The sequence below is a fragment of the Cavia porcellus genome, unplaced genomic scaffold, assembly GCF_034190915.1.
Source record: "Cavia porcellus strain 051 isolate PalLab524CR breed Dunkin Hartley unplaced genomic scaffold, mCavPor4.1 scaffold_6, whole genome shotgun sequence".
NCBI classification, from domain to species: Eukaryota; Metazoa; Chordata; class Mammalia; order Rodentia; family Caviidae; genus Cavia; species Cavia porcellus.
The window spans coordinates 68,057,777-68,076,921 of NW_026947489.1; positions in this window are offsets into that span (position 1 = coordinate 68,057,777).

A 19,145-nucleotide genomic window follows, 5' to 3' on the forward strand; every position below is an offset into this window, starting at 1 on the left:
TGATTTTACTCATGTGCAGTGTTTGATTTACTTAGGCAGGTGGGAAAGTGAAATTGGCTCCATAGTCTCCTGGCACCCTTCCTGGGATCTTTAATTCGCAAACAATGAGAGAAAATACTTCCCAAAGATGTCCATGTCCCAATCCCTAGAACCTGCAAACATGCGATATTATAAGGCAAAGGGGAATTAAGGAGCTGAGCATGGTACCTAAATCTGTAATCCTAGCACTCTGGGAGATTGCAGCAGGAGGATCACAAGTTTAAATCCAGCCAGAACAATATAGTAAGACCGCATGCAAGTGCTGAGAATTTAGCTCAGGGGAAAGACCCTGCATGCTGTCCTCAGTATCCTCCCACCAAAGGACGGGGGACTGAATGTGACAGATGGAACTTAATCAACTGACCTTAAAATAAAGAGATTCAACATGGGAAAAGAAGGCATCAGAGGTATGGAATGTAAGAAAAGCTTCACTGGTGGGGCCTAGCTTTGAAAATGAAAGAGGCTACACCGCAGTTCTTATGCAGAAAAATCTTTTTCTAGCCTTTGCTGTTTTTCCCTTTAATAGGTGCTTTAAGTTAAGACTACAACATCAATATTATGACTTTGTAAGTGAAGAAACTGATGTCACCATTTTTTTTGGAGTGCTATGAAATACATACTCACTAGGGTTCCTCTGTCAAAACTTTAAAAGAAACAGTTGCTTTGGAATTAGGTGTAGCTGCAGTGGAAACTCTCCAACTTTTGGGGTGTTTGGGTTTTGTTTTGTTGAGTCAGACTAGCTACATACATGAGGCTGGTGCTGATTTCTCAGGCATGTACAGCGAACTTGGTGAAACTTTCTAGGTTTTCATGATCTATTTTACTAGATCTATTTTACTAGAACTTTTAGAGGAAAATGAGTTCAGAATAGAATATTATTAATCGTTATAAGTATTGTGTACTACAGTTTCCTTTTCGAGACTTGTCTGTCATTTGTGTTCTTTTTAAGTCTGTTTGGTAATAAACAACAGTTGTTTTTGCCCTAATTGGCTAGGTAAAGTATGTGTGATTGTTGACCACACAATGCTTTATGCAGAGACAAGAAACACACGTGACACCCAATTTATGAAGGGTTGGCTAATGACTTTTAAATTTTACACTGATCTAAGTGATACAACTTTAGTTTAGAAACCACACTTGAAGTTTTGAACTTTGAACTTTTAACCAGGCTAGCAATATACAAGGATGGTGTTGCGGACACCAGTACTTGGGACCTAAGCAGTAGCCGTAGTTCCCAGTCAGCCACATAATCAGGAAGGTTTGTGACACTGTCCAGTCTATTGTGTTACTGGGCTGCTGATGTTGTGGAGATGGGTATAGTGAATAATAGATCTTTATCTTCTGATGTCTTCAACTTAACAGTGTTTGATCAGGATGAAACCCTTTCAAAAGGTGAACTCTGTAGGTTACGGCAGGAAATGTCTTCAGCTACTACAAAATGTATAGCCTTTCTGGGGACTCTTCAAAATGGGATCTCTAGGTACTAGGTAGTATGAGGCAGTAGAGACAGCATGGATCTCAGAATCTGGCTATTTTGGCACTGTGAAACCTGGGGTAAATTGGTCTTTGCATCTGACTTTTTATTTAGTAAAGAGTACAAGTCTATGTCTCAGATTTGTGAAGATTTAATGAGTTTACAGTGAACACATGGAAACATGGTAGAGATGCATAGATTCCTTATACTTTAAATTCAGAATTATCGTACTCTTATTTTACTAAAATGAAAATAGAAACTCAGTCAAAACATACAACACTCATAGAAAATACATTACACAGTGATTTTACTTATGCCATATCAAATATGAAGAAGTCCACTCAGCTATGAAATACATATTGTAAGTTTCAAAAAATCAAAATGAGCTTATTCAGCAGTGACTACATTAAAGGTGCCTAAGGCGACATCTGCCTCCCCGTGTGTCTGGAGGACTGTAGATATCTCAGCAAGCAGGGGAACATCGCAGGTTCCAGAGGCTCCATGGCCTGTGGTAAGTGCTCAGCACACTCTGCCCAAAGCCCAGACTGTTCGGGACCCTCCAGGCTTCCGGGTGCAGTGAAGTGCATAAGTGGGTTTGAGGCATCTACATCCCCCTCCCCATCTCGGCAGCGCTTGGAGATCTGTGGAGCTTCCAACAAGCAGGTGGGGGCACAGTATCCCTGAAGCCCAGCTTATCTGGAACTACGGAGTTCTAAATAGGCAGAAGAGGGCCATTGGTTCTGCAGGCCCAGTGGCTTGGGGTAACGGGGTTCCAGAGTCTCAGGAGCTGCGAACACAGAAGGGGATTTCCAACAGACCTTGAGGAAGCTTTCAAATAACACTTGAAACACAGAAATATAGGAAAATGACAAAACGAAAGACCAAATTACAACCTCAAACCTCCAGCCCATCTCAAGAAACCCTAGGAGCAATGTATATAGAAGAAAATATATGCCATTCACCTCAAATATCAGACACAATAGCTACTGAAATTAACAAGCAACTCCAAGAAGCTTTAAAGAAATTCAAACTCGAAATAATCTCCCAGGTAAAAGAAGAAATGATAAAAGAAACGAAAGAGATTCTGAATATATCTAAAGAAAACACAGTTAAAAATGGGAGGAACTAAACAAAAAGATAGAATCCCTCAATGAGCAATATAAGAAACAAACAGAACATAATGCAGAGGCACAGAGATATACACGAAATAAAAAACTCCACTGAAAGTTGTAAAAACTGCCTCAAGGAAAGTGAAGATAGAATTTCCGACCTTGAAGACAGGATTGCAGCTAGTGAACAGGAAAGGAAAGATCTTTTAAAAATAACAAGGAATCAGGAAACAACAATTCAACAACTGCAAGATGATGCAAAGAAAAATAACATAAGAATGATAGGGATTAATGAAAAAGAAGGAGACAACATAAAGGATGTCAAGAGGATATTTAGAGAAGAAATAGCTGAAAATTTCCCAAGCATGAGATCAGAAACCAACATCAGGATCAGTGAAGCATATAGAACTCCAAATAGTCATAACCAAAATAAAACTACACCCAGACATATAATAATCACCATCCCAGAAATCAAACACAAGAATAGATTTTTAAAAGCTGTCAGAGAGAAAAGACAGATCACTTAAAAGGAAAAACCTATCAGAATCACAGCAGACTTCTCAGCACAAACAATAAAGTCAAGAAGAGCATGCAGTGAAGTATTCCAGATCCTAAAGCAAAATGATTTCCAACCTAGACTGATGTATCCTGAAAAACTATCATTCAAAATTGATGGTGAAATACGATACTTCCATGACAAAGAACAGCTGAAGAACTTCATGAACACCAAACCAACCCTGCAAAAAATATTGAAAGACAGTTTAGATATACAAAGGAAAAAACCACTAAGCAAAGCAGATAATTAAACAGAACAGAAAGATAAAGATGCAACAGCAGAGAGATAACATCTCAATAATAAACCAGCATTTAACAGTAATAACCATTAATGTAAATGGTCTCAATGCACCAATCAAAAGAAACAGACTAGCAGAATGGATCAAGAAAAAAAATCCAACCATATGCTATTTACAGGAAACCCATCTAACCCAGAAGGATATTCACAGATTGAAAGTCAAAGTGTGGAAAACAATAATTCATGCAGCAGGAATCCAAAAAAAAAGCAGGAGTAGCCATTCTGTTTGCAGACAACGTGAACTTTCAACCAACAATGATCATAAAGGACAAAGAAGGTCACTACATACTCGTTAGGGGAAAACTCCAAGAGGAAGAGATAACTATCTTAAATATATATGCACCAAACTCCAGAGCACCCAGTTATGTAAAACAGAAATGAAAACTCAAATTATCAGTAACACAATTGTAACAGGAGATCTTAATATGCCATTGACACCAAAGGACAGATCAACCAGTCAGAAAATGAGCAAAGAAATAACAGAACTGAATCACACCTGTGAACAAATGGATTTGATAGACATATACAGAATGTTCCACCCAACAACATCAGAATACACATTCTTCTCAGCAGTACATGGATCATTCTCTAAAATAGACCATATATTACCTCACAGAACATATTTAAACAAATGCAAAAGAGTTGAAATCATCCCTTGCATGTTATTGGATCATAGCGCTCTGAAATTAGAAACTAATGATAAAACATACTGCAAAAATCCCGCAAAAACATAGAAACTGAATAACGCACTCTTGAGTAATCAGTGGGTCACAGAAGAAATTAAACAATACCTAAAAGAAAATGAAAATGCAGATACAACTTACTGGAATTTGTGGGATGCAATGAAAGCCGTCCTCAGAGGAAAATTTATTGCACTGAGTTCCCACATCAGGAAATCAGAACGAATAAATAACTTGATGCTACATCTCAAACAGCTCTCAAAAGAAGAGCAAGTCAAGCCCAAAGCCAAAAGAAGAGAGGAAATTATAAAAATCAGCAGAAATCAATGCAAAAGAGACTAAGAAAACAATCCAAAGAATCAACAAATCAAAGAGTTGGTTCTTTGAAAGGATAAATAAAATCGATAAGCCCCTAGCCAACCTTATTTTAAAAAGGGAAGAAAAAGCTCAAATTCATGCAATAAGAAATGAAAAAGGTGAAATCACTACAGACCCAATAGAAATACAGAAGATCATCAACACCTATTTTGAAAACCTCTACTCTCAAAGGTTTGATAACACAGAAGAAATAGACAGATTCTTAGAAACATATGAAGTACCAAAGCTAGATACAGAGGATGTAAAACTTTTGAATAACCCAATCTCTGTTAATGAAATTGAAAATGTAATTAAGTCCTTACCTACAAAGAAGAGCCCAGGCCCAGATGGATTCACTGCAGAATTCTACAAGAAATACAAAGAAGACCTAATGCCGACACTCCTCAAACTATTCAATGAAATTGAAAGGGAACCAATCCTTCCTAAGTCATTCCTGGAAGCAAATATTACTCTAGTACCAAAACCTGAGAAAGACCCAACTAAAAAAGAGAACTATAGACCGATCTCCCTAATGAACACAGATGCAAAAATCCTCAATAAAATATTGGCAAATAGGATGCAGCAAATCATCAAGAATATTATACATCATGACCAAGTGGATTCATCCCAGGAATGCAAGGATGGTTCAACATACGTAAATCAATAAATGTAATCCACCATGCCAATAAAGCCAAGAGTAAGAATCACATGATCATTTCTATAGGTAGAAAAAGCCTTCAATAAGGTCCAACATTCGTTCATGATAAGAACTTTACAGAAAATTGGAATAGGTGGTCTTTACTTCAATATAATAAAGGCCATTTATGACAAATCAACAGCCAGCATCATACTAAATGGGCAAAAATTGAAAGCCTTTACTTTAAAATCAGGCACAAGACAAGGATGTCCTTTATCACTACTCCTATTTAATATAGTATTGGAAGTACTAGCCAGAGCAATTAGGCAAGAGAGAGAAATAAAAGGGGTAAAGATAGGAAAAGAAGAAGTTAAATTATCATTGTTTACAGATGACATGATACTCTACACAGAAGACCCCCTAAACTCCATTGAAACACTCTTAGATATAATAAATAAATTCAGTAATGTAGCTGGATACAAAATCAATACTCAGAAATCAATAGCATTCCTATACACTAACAACAAAATCACAGAGAGGGAAATAAGAGAAACCATACTCTTCACACTAGCAAGCAAAAAAAATGAAATATTTAGGAATTACTCTTACGAAAGAAGTGAAAGACCTATACAAGGAAAATTATAATACACTGAAGAAAGAAATTGAAGATGATCTCAGAAAATGGAAAAACATCCCTTGCTCATGGATAGGAAGAACAAACATTGTGAAAATGGCCATTCTCCCAAAACTGTTATACAGATTCAATGCAATCCCAATAAAAATACCATCAACATACTTTATAGATCTAGAGAAATCACTCCTAAAATTCATCTGGATCCAGAAGAGACCTAGAATAGCAAAGGCAATTCTAAGCAGCAAAGGCAAGGCAGGAGGCATCACAATCCTTGACTTGAAGTTATACTACAAAGCAACAGTAGTAAAATCAACATGGTATTGGAATCAAAACAGAGCCGAAGATCAATGGAATAGATTAGAAGATACAACCACAACTACAAACACATTGATTCATTGATTCTTTGTATTGTTTTATTAGTCTCTATTGCATTGATTTCTGCTCTGATTTTTATTATTTCCTCTCTTCTTTTGGCTTTGGGCTTGACTTGCTCTTCTTTTTCTAGATGTTTGAGGTGTAGCATCAAGTTATTTATTTGTATTTGTTCTGTTTTCCTGATGTGGGAACTCAGTGCAATAAATTTCCCTCTGAGGACAGCTTTCAATGCATCCCACAGAGTCCAGTAAGTTGTATTTGTAGTTTCATTTGTTTGTAGGTATTGTTTAATTTCTTCTTTAATTTCCTCTGTGACCCACTGATTACTCAAGAGTGTGTTATTCAGTATCTATGTGTTTATGGGATTTTTGCAGTATATTTTATCATTAATTACTAATTTCATAGCACTATGATCTGATAACATGCAGGGGATGATTTCAACTCTTTTGCATTCTTTAAATATGTTATATGAGTTAATATATGGTCTATTTTAGAGAATGACCCATGTACTGCTGAGAAAAATGTGTATTCTGTTGTTGTTGGGTGGAATACTCTGTATATGTCTATCAATTCCATTTGTTCACAGGTGTGATTCAGTTCTTTTATCTCTTTGCTGATTTTCTGTCCTGTTGATCTGTCCATTGGTGTCAATGGTGTATTAAAATCTCCTGTTATAATTGTATTACTGCTAATTTGGTTTTTCATTTCTGATATTACTTGTTTTATATAACGGGGTGCTTTGGAATTTGGTGCATATATATTTAAGATAGGTATCTCTTCCTCTTGAAGTTTTCCCGTAACCAGTATGTAATGACATGCTTTGTCTCTTCTGATCATTATTGGTTTGAAGTTCACATTGTCTGCAAACAGAATAGCTACCCCCACTTTTTTTTGGGTTCCTGTTGCATGAAGTATTGTTTTCCATCCTTTGACTTTCAGTCTGTGAGTATCCTTTTGGGTTAGATGGGTTTCTTGTAGACAGCATATGGTTGGATTTTGTTTCTTGATCCATTCTGCCAGGCTATTTCTTTTAATTAGTGCATTGAGACCATTTACGTTAATGGTTATAAGTGTTATATATTGGTTTATTAGTGACATGTTGTATTTCTGCTGTTGCATCTTTATTTTTCTGTTCTATTTAATTGTCTGCTTTGCTAAGTGGTTTTTTCTTAAGTGTATCTAGACTTTCAGTATTCTTTGCAGGATTGGCTTGGTGATCATGAATTTCTTCAGCTGTTCTTTGTCGTGGAAGTATCTTATTTCTCTAATCAATTTTGAAGGACAGTTTTGCAGGGTACATCAGTTTAGGTTGGAAATCATTTTCCTTTAGGGTCTGAAATACTTCACTCCATGCTCTTCTTGCCTTTATTGTTTGTGTTGAGAAGTCTGCTGTGATTCTGATAGGTTTTCCTTTATAGGTGATCTGTCTTTTCTCTCTGACAGGTTTTAATATTCTATTCTTTTGTTTGATTTCTGGAATGGTGATTATTATATGTCTGGGTGTAGTTTTATTTTGGTTATGGCTATTTGGAGTTCTATATGCCTCATTGATCCTGATATCAGTTTCCAATTTCATGTTTGGGAAGTTTTCAGCAATTGCTTCTCTAAATATCCTCTTGACATCCTTTGTATTGTCTCCTTTTTCATTTATCCCTATCAACCTTATGTTGTTTTTCTTTGTGTCATCTTGCAGGTGTTGTATTGTTATTTCTTGATTTCTTGTTATTTTTAAAAGATCTTTCCTTTCCTGTTCACTGGCTGCAATCTTGTCTTCAAGGTCCAAAATTCCATCTTCACATTCATTCAGGCGGTTTTTACAACTTTCAATGTTGCTTTTGATTTCCTGTATATCTCTTTGCATCTGTTTTATATATTCTGTTTGTTTCTTATATTGTTCATCCAGAGATTCTATCCTTTTGTTTAGGTCCTCCAATTTTTTATCTGTGTCTTCTTTAGATATGCTCAGCATCTCCTTCATTTCTTTTATTATTTCTTCTTTTACCTGATATATTATTTCTAGTTTGAATTCCTTCAAAGCTTCCCAGAGCTGCTTCTTTATTTCTGTTACTATTGTTTCAGGTATTTCAGGTATATGGCATGTATTTTCTTCTATGTACATGGCTCCTAGGCTTTCTTGGGATGAGTTGGATGTTTGAGATTGCATTTTGGTCTTTCGTTTTGTCATTTTCCTGTATTACTGTGTTTCAAGTGTTGTTCCAGAGTTTCCCCTGGTCATGTTGTAAATTGACTCTTATGTCCTGGGCTCTTGGGACTCCTCTTGTAGTAGCTCCCTCCTTGGGCAGCGGAGCCCCTGGATTAAAAGAGGCTTTCCAGGATCCTCTCAGGTAGACCTAAAGCTTCCTCAATTTGCACAGTTTCAGGGCCAGACCGGAGTCGCCTCCGCTCAGCTGGATGCGCACCTTCTGGTCCCCAGAGGTGGTAGTATAGGCCCCGCGCAGGAGAGGAGGCAGCAGGGCCGGCCTTCGCCAGGCTGGATGAGCACCTTCCGGTCCCAGGCGGTGGTAGTATGGGTCCCGGGCAGGAGAGGCGGCAGCAGGGCCGGCCTTCGCTTGGCTGGACATGCACCTTCCAGTCCCCAACCGTCTAACTGGTGATTTCTTACTTTTTTTTTTTTTTTTTTTTTTTTTTTTTTGTAGTTCTGCATTACTTGTACCCTTACACCACTTTGTTTTGTTTTGTTTTTTTCTCTTTTTCCTTTTAAATAAAATTTTAAAAAAAGGAAAAAAAAGGTGCCTGAAGCTTTACTTCATTAACTGCTTCTGGGAAAAGGAAGTAATTTCAAGGTAGTTTCAAATCTGAAAACAAAATGGCACTTCCTTTTGCTCTGAGGGTCTCAAACAGAAACAATACATAACCTCTGCAACTGCTGAGGAAACTTCTACTTCTCACTAACAGGAAACTGATTTTCTACTTCAGTGTATGCCACTTCTGTTGAGATAAAAAATATAACAGTGATAGTAGGGTACTCAGGGTTTTTACGGCAATGAAAAGCCATTCTGTGAGATACAAGGATAGATACAGATCCTTCTGCAGCTATCAGAAACCATAATCTGCATACCACCAAGAGTGAACACCGACTGAACCTTAGATTTGGGGTGACTAAGATATGTGGGTGTGGGGTAGTCTTGTGACTTGTAAGAAATTTTATCACTGTGTGGTTGGACATAAGGGGGAAAAGGCTGTGTTTGTGTGGAGATGGATGGGATGTGGGAACTCTCTCCTCCCTGTTCAGATTTACTGTAGAATGAAACCTGCTCTAAATAATAAAGTTGATTATCTTAAAAATCAACAATGAATAATTAAAGTAAACACAATCCTTCCCAAAAAGGAAAGTAACCACTTTGTGTGTGCTCTGGGCCCATTCAAGATCAAGAACCAACTTCTGTGATTTAGTGCTCAAAATACAGAATGTTCTTGTGTTGATGGAGGTGCAGAATGTATCACACTGTTCTGACACATTGTATGTATTTCTTTTGATGTCTTTAGGGTTTCCGTCAATCCCTAGGAGATCTTGTTTAACAACAGCAGTTCTGATTCAGCAGTTCTGATTCAGCAGTTCTGATTCAGCAGTTCGGAAGTTGGAGCTGAGATCAAGCACTTCTGACAAGTTCCTATGGGCTGCTTAGGGAATTTGCATTAATCAGTTTCTTGTTACTACATTGAAATACATGATACAGACTAATAAGGTAATGGAAATTATTTAGATGACAATTTAGGGATTCAAGGGCACAGTGCCTTGACTGGCTCAGTTCTGTTGAGGACCCCAGAGTGGACAGCAGGAGAGAAATGGTGAGACATTTATGGCAGAGAGTGGGTAGTTACAGAGACAATCAGGAACAGAGACAGAGATGGGAGTTTGGACAGGAAACAGCTAAAAGATCTATTGTCACAACAATGGATAAACGTATTGTCACATATTCACATAATGGATTGTATCATCACTAGATGATATAATTGTCTACGGCCATTCCACCCTGAACGCATCTGATCTTGTCTAATCTCAGACAATATAATTATATGGGACCATGATTATATGTGTGATCCATTGTTGACAGAAACATACAGCACATGGTGATGTGTTCAAATAGGAAGCTGTATTCCATGTATAAAAGGTCTTCAAGTGGTGGCACACACCTGTAATTCCACACTCAGGAGACTGAGGCAGGAGGACCACCACGTATTCAAGACCAGCCTCAGCTACATGGTGTGTTCAAGATCATCTTGAACTGCGTTTAAAAAAAAAGAAATAAAAAAGTCTTCAGTCTTCTGTTTATCAGCAGAACTACTGTCGTGAGTGTCTTAGAGCACTCTGAACTCCGGGCAAGGTAAACACGCACACACGCCTGATCGGGACACGGGGGGTACAGTGCTCGGAAAAGAAAGACAGGAGAGACACCTTTACTGTCTGCACCGCGTTACACTGCACTGCACGCACAATCTTTATTTTAGGATTCATATATAGTAAACCCGATCAGTTCACAGAGCCCAGATAATTAAGTAGTGAAAAGGCATTCTTTGTGGCAAGCTACAACGTGACAGACTACAATGTTTATTCTAAAGCTATCTAAGTGAAGTAAATAATCACAACCAGTTCTCATAACTTCTCTAGCCCAGGAAGAAATTCATTAGCTCAAGAATGTTGTTAATTTGTCTGCTGTTAGTGTCACAAAGGGTGGCCAGCCACTTCCTCAAGACTTCTGCAAAACAAAGCCAGCTCACAGTATGGATTCCAGAGGGTGAGGGGCTCACTGAGAACAGGCATTCCTATTCTACCTCCTTCTCGCATACCAGGGCGGCTATTGTAAATTGCAGGTTAGAGGGGGTTGGGCCTACAAAGTGACACCTCATCCCCCACACTTCCTTCCTTTTTATTTTTTAACAACAATTTCCATAAGATCAGGTTATTAATAGTATTTCGTCTTATGTAGTAAAAATACACAAGAACTATGGCAATGAGAACTATAATTAAACTAAGTCCCATGCCACTAAAAGTGTGGGTTATGCTCTGCCAGATTCCTTTGGAATCTAATCCTTTCAAAGATTGAGCAAGCAATTGCGCGAATTGTGCTAGGGATTCATCATCATTTTGCTTTGCAAAATCCTTGTCAATTTGATTATGCAAAGATTCTATTTCCTCCTGGGCAGAGGTGTTTCCATTTAGATACATTCTAATCATTTCCCATTCATGTTCTGTTTGATTATAAGGTCGTTGGGTTATACAGAAAGTAGTTGAATTCCAATCACATTTTAAAAACACTTGATGCTGAAGAGCCAATATTTTTCTACCCATCCATTCAACTGTTTGTTTAAGGAGGTCTATTTGTTGTTGTAGTCTGGCGTTTATTTGCCACTGAGTTAACCAAAGTTCATGAGAATTTTCATGCCATAATTCTACAACATGTTTTTCTTGCAAAGAGGTTTGTAAAGCTATTCCTGAGACTGCTGCTAGGGAGGCTACAGTTATCAGACTTAACAGTACAGCAACCACTATTCCAATAAATCTTTTTGTACGTTTTAACAGATGTTTAAAAAATTCAGTAGTAACAGAAATTACCGGGTCTTGAGACCATGGTCGAGTTAAATTTACAGGCAACCAAATATGAGTTTTTTGTTGTAACAGCATAACTGTATAAGGCTTAGTGAAATTTAGTGTGCTATTTAAGCATGTAAACAATTGACAATTTAAACAAGTACAAGAAAAATGTGTAAAATTAAAAGTTCCCACTAAAAAGACATAAGGCAGAGGTGCACAAACAGTAATATTATACATTTTAAACCTAGTAAAATTATAAGTAGTAGATACAGATCGACTAGTCCCTGAATAGGAAACATTGTACAAGGTTACAGGTTGCATAGCGGCTGGAATCTTCCAAATATGATTTTGAAGGTGATGAGGGTATTCTTCGGCTGCAACAGCAGGGTTAGCGATTCCACCATCTCCCCACCACAAAAGAGCCGTCTTCTGATGAAATATAGGAGCTCCGTCAGTTATTTTCTTTGGATCTGGAAGACTATACACAACAGAGAGATTACATCTTGTCTCATTCCATTCAGCACATCCATTAACGAATTTTCCAAATGGTCCCCAAATAATATACCCATCAATATTTTTAGCAAATTTTCCCATACATAGTTGCCAAATTATGGGATAATAAGAAATATTTTTATAAGTGAATTCAGGGCATACAGGAAATGTATTTGTATCAGGTGCTGTTAAATTTCTCCAGGTAACATTAAAGGTTTGAGCAGCCAAGGCTTGAAGCCTTGTTCTTTTGTTGCCTGCTTTTATTCCATGTTGAATCCAATACTGCCATCCCAGAGGGATGCAAGGCGGTTCCCCAATGCAAATAGGCCTTTGATTACCATAATAAGTAAAATTGAATAATGTCCCATCATCTTGATTGTGGGGGGTTAAATCAGCCCACGGTGCTGACAAAATTTCTCTAGGTGTGGTATAAAGTAAAATATCACTAGTTCCCCATTTTACAGGTTCTAATAAAGGGGGATTAGGAATATATGCCCAGTACGAATGTGGAGGTATCTCAGTCCCCGACGCAACAGTGAGCAAGGCACATAAAGCTAAAAACAAGTTTTCAGGGTTTAAAGGCTTTCCTGCTTGAAGGACAAGCCGTTGCCCTTCTATGGTCAATTTCTTTAATTGTCCCCATGTAGGGAGGGGATTTAAATTTGGTCGCTGTGAGCGGTGGGATTTTCTTAGCTGTAATCTGGCCATGGCTGCGATAGGAACAAGCTCAGCATCTTCAGCCTCTAGCTGGTTTCGGGCTCGCTTCTGAAGGCACGGTTCCGGTTCCTTGGGGAGTTGTCTCCGGGGCTGGCGAACAGGGTCTGGAGGCGCGGATCCTGATCCATCGTCCAGGGACCCACTGCTGAATTCCATTTTCTGTGGAGATATAACCAAAACCTTTCCCCTTATAGAGCAGTGTGCCCTTCTCCCATTCAGCCTCTGGAGCTGTTTTAGTCCAAATAGGTTCATTAATCACAAAGGGCTGTTGTTGCTGTTCGAAATGTCTTTCAGCTCTTGTTAATATTTCACCTTGTGGTAAATTGAGAAAATTTAAAATAAACAATGCTTGATGCAGTAATGTTTTTGGACTGTTTTGCAATTTAAACAGTATTGGTATCTGAATATCCTCCTGACTCCTCCTTTTTAATTTTTTAATTTGCAACTTAAGAGTGCCATGTGCTCTTTCAACAATAGCTTGACCCTGGGGGTTATATTCAATCCCTGTAATATGAATAATATTATGGAGATCACAAAATTGTTTAAATGTTCTGCTAGTATAAGCAGGTCCATTATCTGTTTTGATTTTAGAAGGAATTCCCATAACTGCAAAAGTCTCCAATAAATGTACAATAACATTTTTAGTGGATTCTCCCTGTTGAGCAGTAGCCCATAGAAATGAAGAATATGTATCAATAACTACATGTACATAAGAAAGCCGACCAAAAGAAGGTACATGTGTAATATCCATTTGCCATAACTCATTAGGTTGAGTTCCTCGAGGGTTGACACCTGTGGGAATAATTCTTAAATGTAATGGTCTACAAATAGGGCAGGCTTTTACAATTTGTTTAGCTTTTGTAAAAGGTATCTTATATTTAAGATGCAAATGTCCTGCATTCGCATGATTAAATTGATGTTCTTCAACGGGTGTAGTGAACATAACTAAGGAATCCACTGCATTGTTACCTGATACTAATGGTCCGGGTAACTGAGAATGAGAACGTAAATGAGTAATAAAATAAGAATGATTTCTTTTTTGAACATGTATTTGTAAATTTTGAAATAAAGACAATAAAGCAGGCTTATTAGAATATAACACAGCTGAATAGATATTTGTCACTACTCCAACAGAATAGGCCGAATCGGCTATAATATTAATAGGTTGGTTATGAAAATCTAAAAACACTTGCAATATAGCAAAAAGTTCATTTTGTTGTACAGAGTTAAAATTTGTCTGACGTACCCAGTAAGATTTTTGAGTCCAATATGCAGCTTTATTTTTAGATCCATCTGTAAATATAGTCAAAGCTTGTGGAATTGGCTGTACAGCTAATAAGGTATTAACCACAAATTGTTGACGTCTAAAAAAATCCCATAATTTACTTTTAGGAAAATGATATGAAAAAGTTCCCATGAAATCTGCTAAAGCAATTTGTAAGGTTTCAGTAATTGACAACAAATATTCCCATTGTTCCTTAGTTAAAGGGATAACTATATTGTTTATATCTTCTCCTATCAAAGTTATAGAACGAGCTCTACCATTCATAATTAAAGCTGCAACCATGTCAATATAAGGCATAACATTTTTAGATTGCTTAGTTTTAGTGAATACCCATTCTACTGGCATAGCATTTTGACCTAAAACTGCAGAGGGATATTGAAAAGTATTAATAATATATAAAGTTAGAGGCAATTTAGGATCAATCCTAATTAAAAATGCATCCTTAATTCGTTGTTCTACAAACTGTAATTCTTGCTCTGCTTTTGCTGTTAAAGAACGAGGGCTGGATGGATCTGAAGAGCCCTGTAGAGTAGCAAACAAATGTTGTAATGCATGGGTAGGGATACCTAGTGTGGGACGAAGCCAATTAATATCCCCTAATAATTTTTGAAAATCATTTAAAGTGGATAACTTATCTCTCCTAATAGACATTTTTTGTGGAATCACCTTTTGTCTAGTAAGAATATATCCCAAATAATGACTAACTTCTTCCTTTTGAATTTTATCCTGTGCTATTACAAGTCCAAACGGAGAAAAATATTGAGGTAAAGTTTTTAAAATATCTTCTAAAACATTTCTATCACTATATGAGAATAAAATATCATCCATGAAATGAGCCGTATAAACCTGAGGCCATCGTGCACGCACTGGTTTTAATGCTGCATCAACATAAATTTGACATATAGTTGGGGAATTTTTCATTCCTTGGGGTAAAGTCCTCCATTGATATCTTTGATAAGGTCTTTGATAGTTTGTTTGAGGAATTGAAAAAGCAAACCGTTTTCTATCTTCTGGATGTAATGGGATGTTAAAAAAACAATCTTGTAAATCTATAACATATACAAACCAACCAGCAGGGAGCGCTGAGGGTAAAGGAATGCCGGGCTGAAGGGCTCCCATTTGAAATAAGGATGAATTTACAGCACGTAAGTCCGTTAAAAGTCTCCACTTGCCTGATTTTTTTTTTTATCACAAATATTGGAGAATTCCAAGGAGATGTGGATGGTTCTATGTGATGTAGAGCAAGTTGTTGATCAATCAATTCCTGCGCTGCCTGTAACTTTTGAGTAGTCAAAGGCCACTGATCTATCCAAATTGGGTCATCATTTTTCCAATTAAGCTTTAAAGGATTCATTTCCCTAAGCTGTAGAAACATGCAAAATATTAAAAATGTATATAAGCTCCCCATTGTTCTAATATATCTCTTCCTAAAATAGAAACTGGCACCTCTAAGATATAAGGTTTAATAACAGCAACTTGACCCTCTTCATTTTTTATATGTATATGCATTGTGGCTTGTCCAATTGTATTTACTGGAGTTTTACTTACTCCTTTTATATTACATGGAATAATAGTATAAGTAATATGAGAAGGCCAATCAGTAGGTTTAACAATGGTAATATCCGAGCCTGTATCTATAAGAGCCTGAATTTTCTTATGCTCAATAAAAATATTAATAAGAGGTTGTTGTTGAGATAATTTAGCTGTCCACATTACATTAATAGGGTTAGTACTGCCGAACCCTCCTGTTCGCTGAACAACAGAGGATCCTATTGGGATATAAGGCAGTAAAATGAGTTGAGCTATACGTTCTCCCTTTAATAATTTATAATCTGTAAGTGAGGACATCAGAATTTGAATTTCTCCAGTATAGTCTGCATCTATAATTCCTAAGTGAACAGTAATGCCTTTTTGATTTAAACTAGATCTACCCGTGAGCAAGCCAAAAGTTCCCGCAGGCAGGGGACCAAAAATTCCTGTAGGAATTCTCACGGGAGATTGTCCTCCTCTTAATTCTACATCTTTTAAGGCTGGTATGTCCACTGCGGCACTGTGTTGGGTGGCTGGCTGTAGGGAGAATATGGTAGATTTACCCCATTGATTTGTCCGGGGCCCGGGGTAGGGCCCGTTCTCCCGTTTCCCTTTTGTTCAGCTGAATTAACTTGTTTATTCCTGCATTCACGAGCCCAATGATTTCCCTTCTTACATTTTGGACATAAGCCGGGAGCTCTAGATCTCTTTTTTTGATCATTGCCTACAAGTTTTGGACAGGCCCTCTTTACATGTCCTATCTGACCACAATTAAAACATTTTAAAGACTGTTCCTTTTTAGATTGCCAATTAGTCCACGTGGTTGCCATGGTCTCAGCAAACAGTTGCATTTTCCTAGATTCTGAATTTAAATCTTTACATTGTTTTATAAAATTGTCAATCGTTCCAGTATCTTTTATTGGAATTAAAGCCCTTTTGCATTCATCATTAGCATTTTCAAAAGCTAACATTTTTAAGAGATGCTCTTGTAAGTCTTGTCCCACTACTGTTTTTTCTATAACATTTTGAAGTCTTGCAACGAACTCAACATACGGTTCATTGGCTCCTTGCAGAACTTTAGCCCAAGATCCATATTCTGATCCTTTAGGCCGTATTTTATCCCAAGCTTTTAAAGCAATATCTTTTAATTGAGCATGAATCTCTCTTGGAGCTCCTGCCTGATGCTCAACAGTATCAAAGAAACCTGTACCAGAGAGCATGGGATAAGAAAGGAGTCTAATATTAGGATCTCGATCGTCAGCATTTTGTCTTGCCTTTTCCGCACAACCTTCCATAAACCACATGTGCCACTGTAAATATTCTGGCTCCTTTAAAAGAATTTTGGCCAAGGCTTTCCAATCATAAGGAGCAAGATTACCATACTGATCTGCTACTGATGTTATTAATTCTCTAGTGTAATGAGCCTGAGGGCCATAAAGGGTTACAGCCTTTTTTAATTTTGCTAAATCATCCATATTAAATGCTTCCCATCTAGGGGGAACTGCCTCTCCATCTATTGGCTGTGGCCTGATTACAGGGAAAGCAAAGGCAGGCTTTTCCTCATCAGAATCCCCTAATTTTGGTAGATCAGCCAAAGCTAGCTTGGCTTTACTCCAATTAGGGTTAGATGGAGGAGGTGCAGAGGGAACTACAGGCGGGTTCTGCTTAACGGAGAGTTGTTTCACCTCTTGTGTTAAATGCTGTATAGCCTGTAAAATTGGGCGATTGTCATAATTTGATATTGCTGCGGCAGCTAAAGCTGAGTCGGCTGTAGTGGATTTTACTTTTAGTTTGGACGCCTTTTTACTACTTAAAGCGATAGCGTCATTTTGAACTACATTCTGCTCCTCCTCTGTGAGGGGCAATTCCTGAATAACTGGCTTAATTTCTAGTTGAAGATTTTCTACAATATGTTCATCTTCCATAGCTTTTAATAAAGAGTACACAACCGACCAAATAGCCCAAAAACGTAAAGGAATCTTCTCCTCCTGTTGCATAGCCCTTTCTATACTAACCGTTGCCTTCCTCCATACTTCTACATCCAAAGTTCCTTCATCTGGAAACCAAGGATTATATTCTTTAATTGTATCAATACACATATCCAAGTCAGCTGACCTGAGCGATATGCCATATATAGATAATAAATGTTTAAGAATTTTTAAGAAAGGAGAAGAAGCAGATTGTCCCATTTCCCCGTAATAAAATTATACTTACCTTCCTAAGCGACCTTCGGAGTCCCTGAATTCGGGCGCCACTTGTCGTGAGTGTCTTAGAGCACTCTGAACTCCGGGCAAGGTAAACACGCACACACGCCTGATCGGGACACGGGGGGTACAGTGCTCGGAAAAGAAAGACAGGAGAGACACCTTTACTGTCTGCACCGCGTTACACTGCACTGCACGCACAATCTTTATTTTAGGATTCATATATAGTAAACCCGATCAGTTCACAGAGCCCAGATAATTAAGTAGTGAAAAGGCATTCTTTGTGGCAAGCTACAACGTGACAGACTACAATGTTTATTCTAAAGCTATCTAAGTGAAGTAAATAATCACAACCAGTTCTCATAACTTCTCTAGCCCAGGAAGAAATTCATTAGCTCAAGAATGTTGTTAATTTGTCTGCTGTTAGTGTCACAAAGGGTGGCCAGCCACTTCCTCAAGACTTCTGCAAAACAAAGCCAGCTCACAGTATGGATTCCAGAGGGTGAGGGGCTCACTGAGAACAGGCATTCCTATTCTACCTCCTTCTCGCATACCAGGGCGGCTATTGTAAATTGCAGGTTAGAGGGGGTTGGGCCTACAAAGTGACACCTCATCCCCCACAAACTACAACAGACTATACGGCCACCTCTTATTCTTTTACCTCAAAGGAAAAATAATATAGTAAGAGAAGAATTGTTTTCAAACAATAATAAATTAGAGATTTTGTTCCATTAAGGTATGTGATGTGCTAGGAAGTTTGAAAAACTAAATGGAGTGACTTTCGAAGCATGCACAAAATCAAAGTTAATTCAATGGATAATCAAGTGTTCAGATAGTGAGAAAAAGCCAGAAACCTTACCAAAGTACATGGTCTTAAAGAATTGTTTTAAAAGGCCGGGGATTTGGCTCAGTGGCACACAAACACCTGCCTGGCAAGTGCAAGGTCATGAGTTTGATCCCCGGTACCACCAAAAAGAGAAAGAAAAAAAAAAGAAAGAATTTTGTTAAACCTACTAAAGCTGTGGAGGCCACAGTTTTTTTAGACTCCTCCTGTACTAAGTCCCAGCACATCAGTCCAAACTAGAATGCTGCATGATCAAACTTTAAGGAAGCAAGTGAATCCCTGAGCAGACTAGCATTTCATGGAAACAGGGCATTCACAACAATCAATCAGAAGAAGCTCAGTCTGTCTAGGACATCATAAT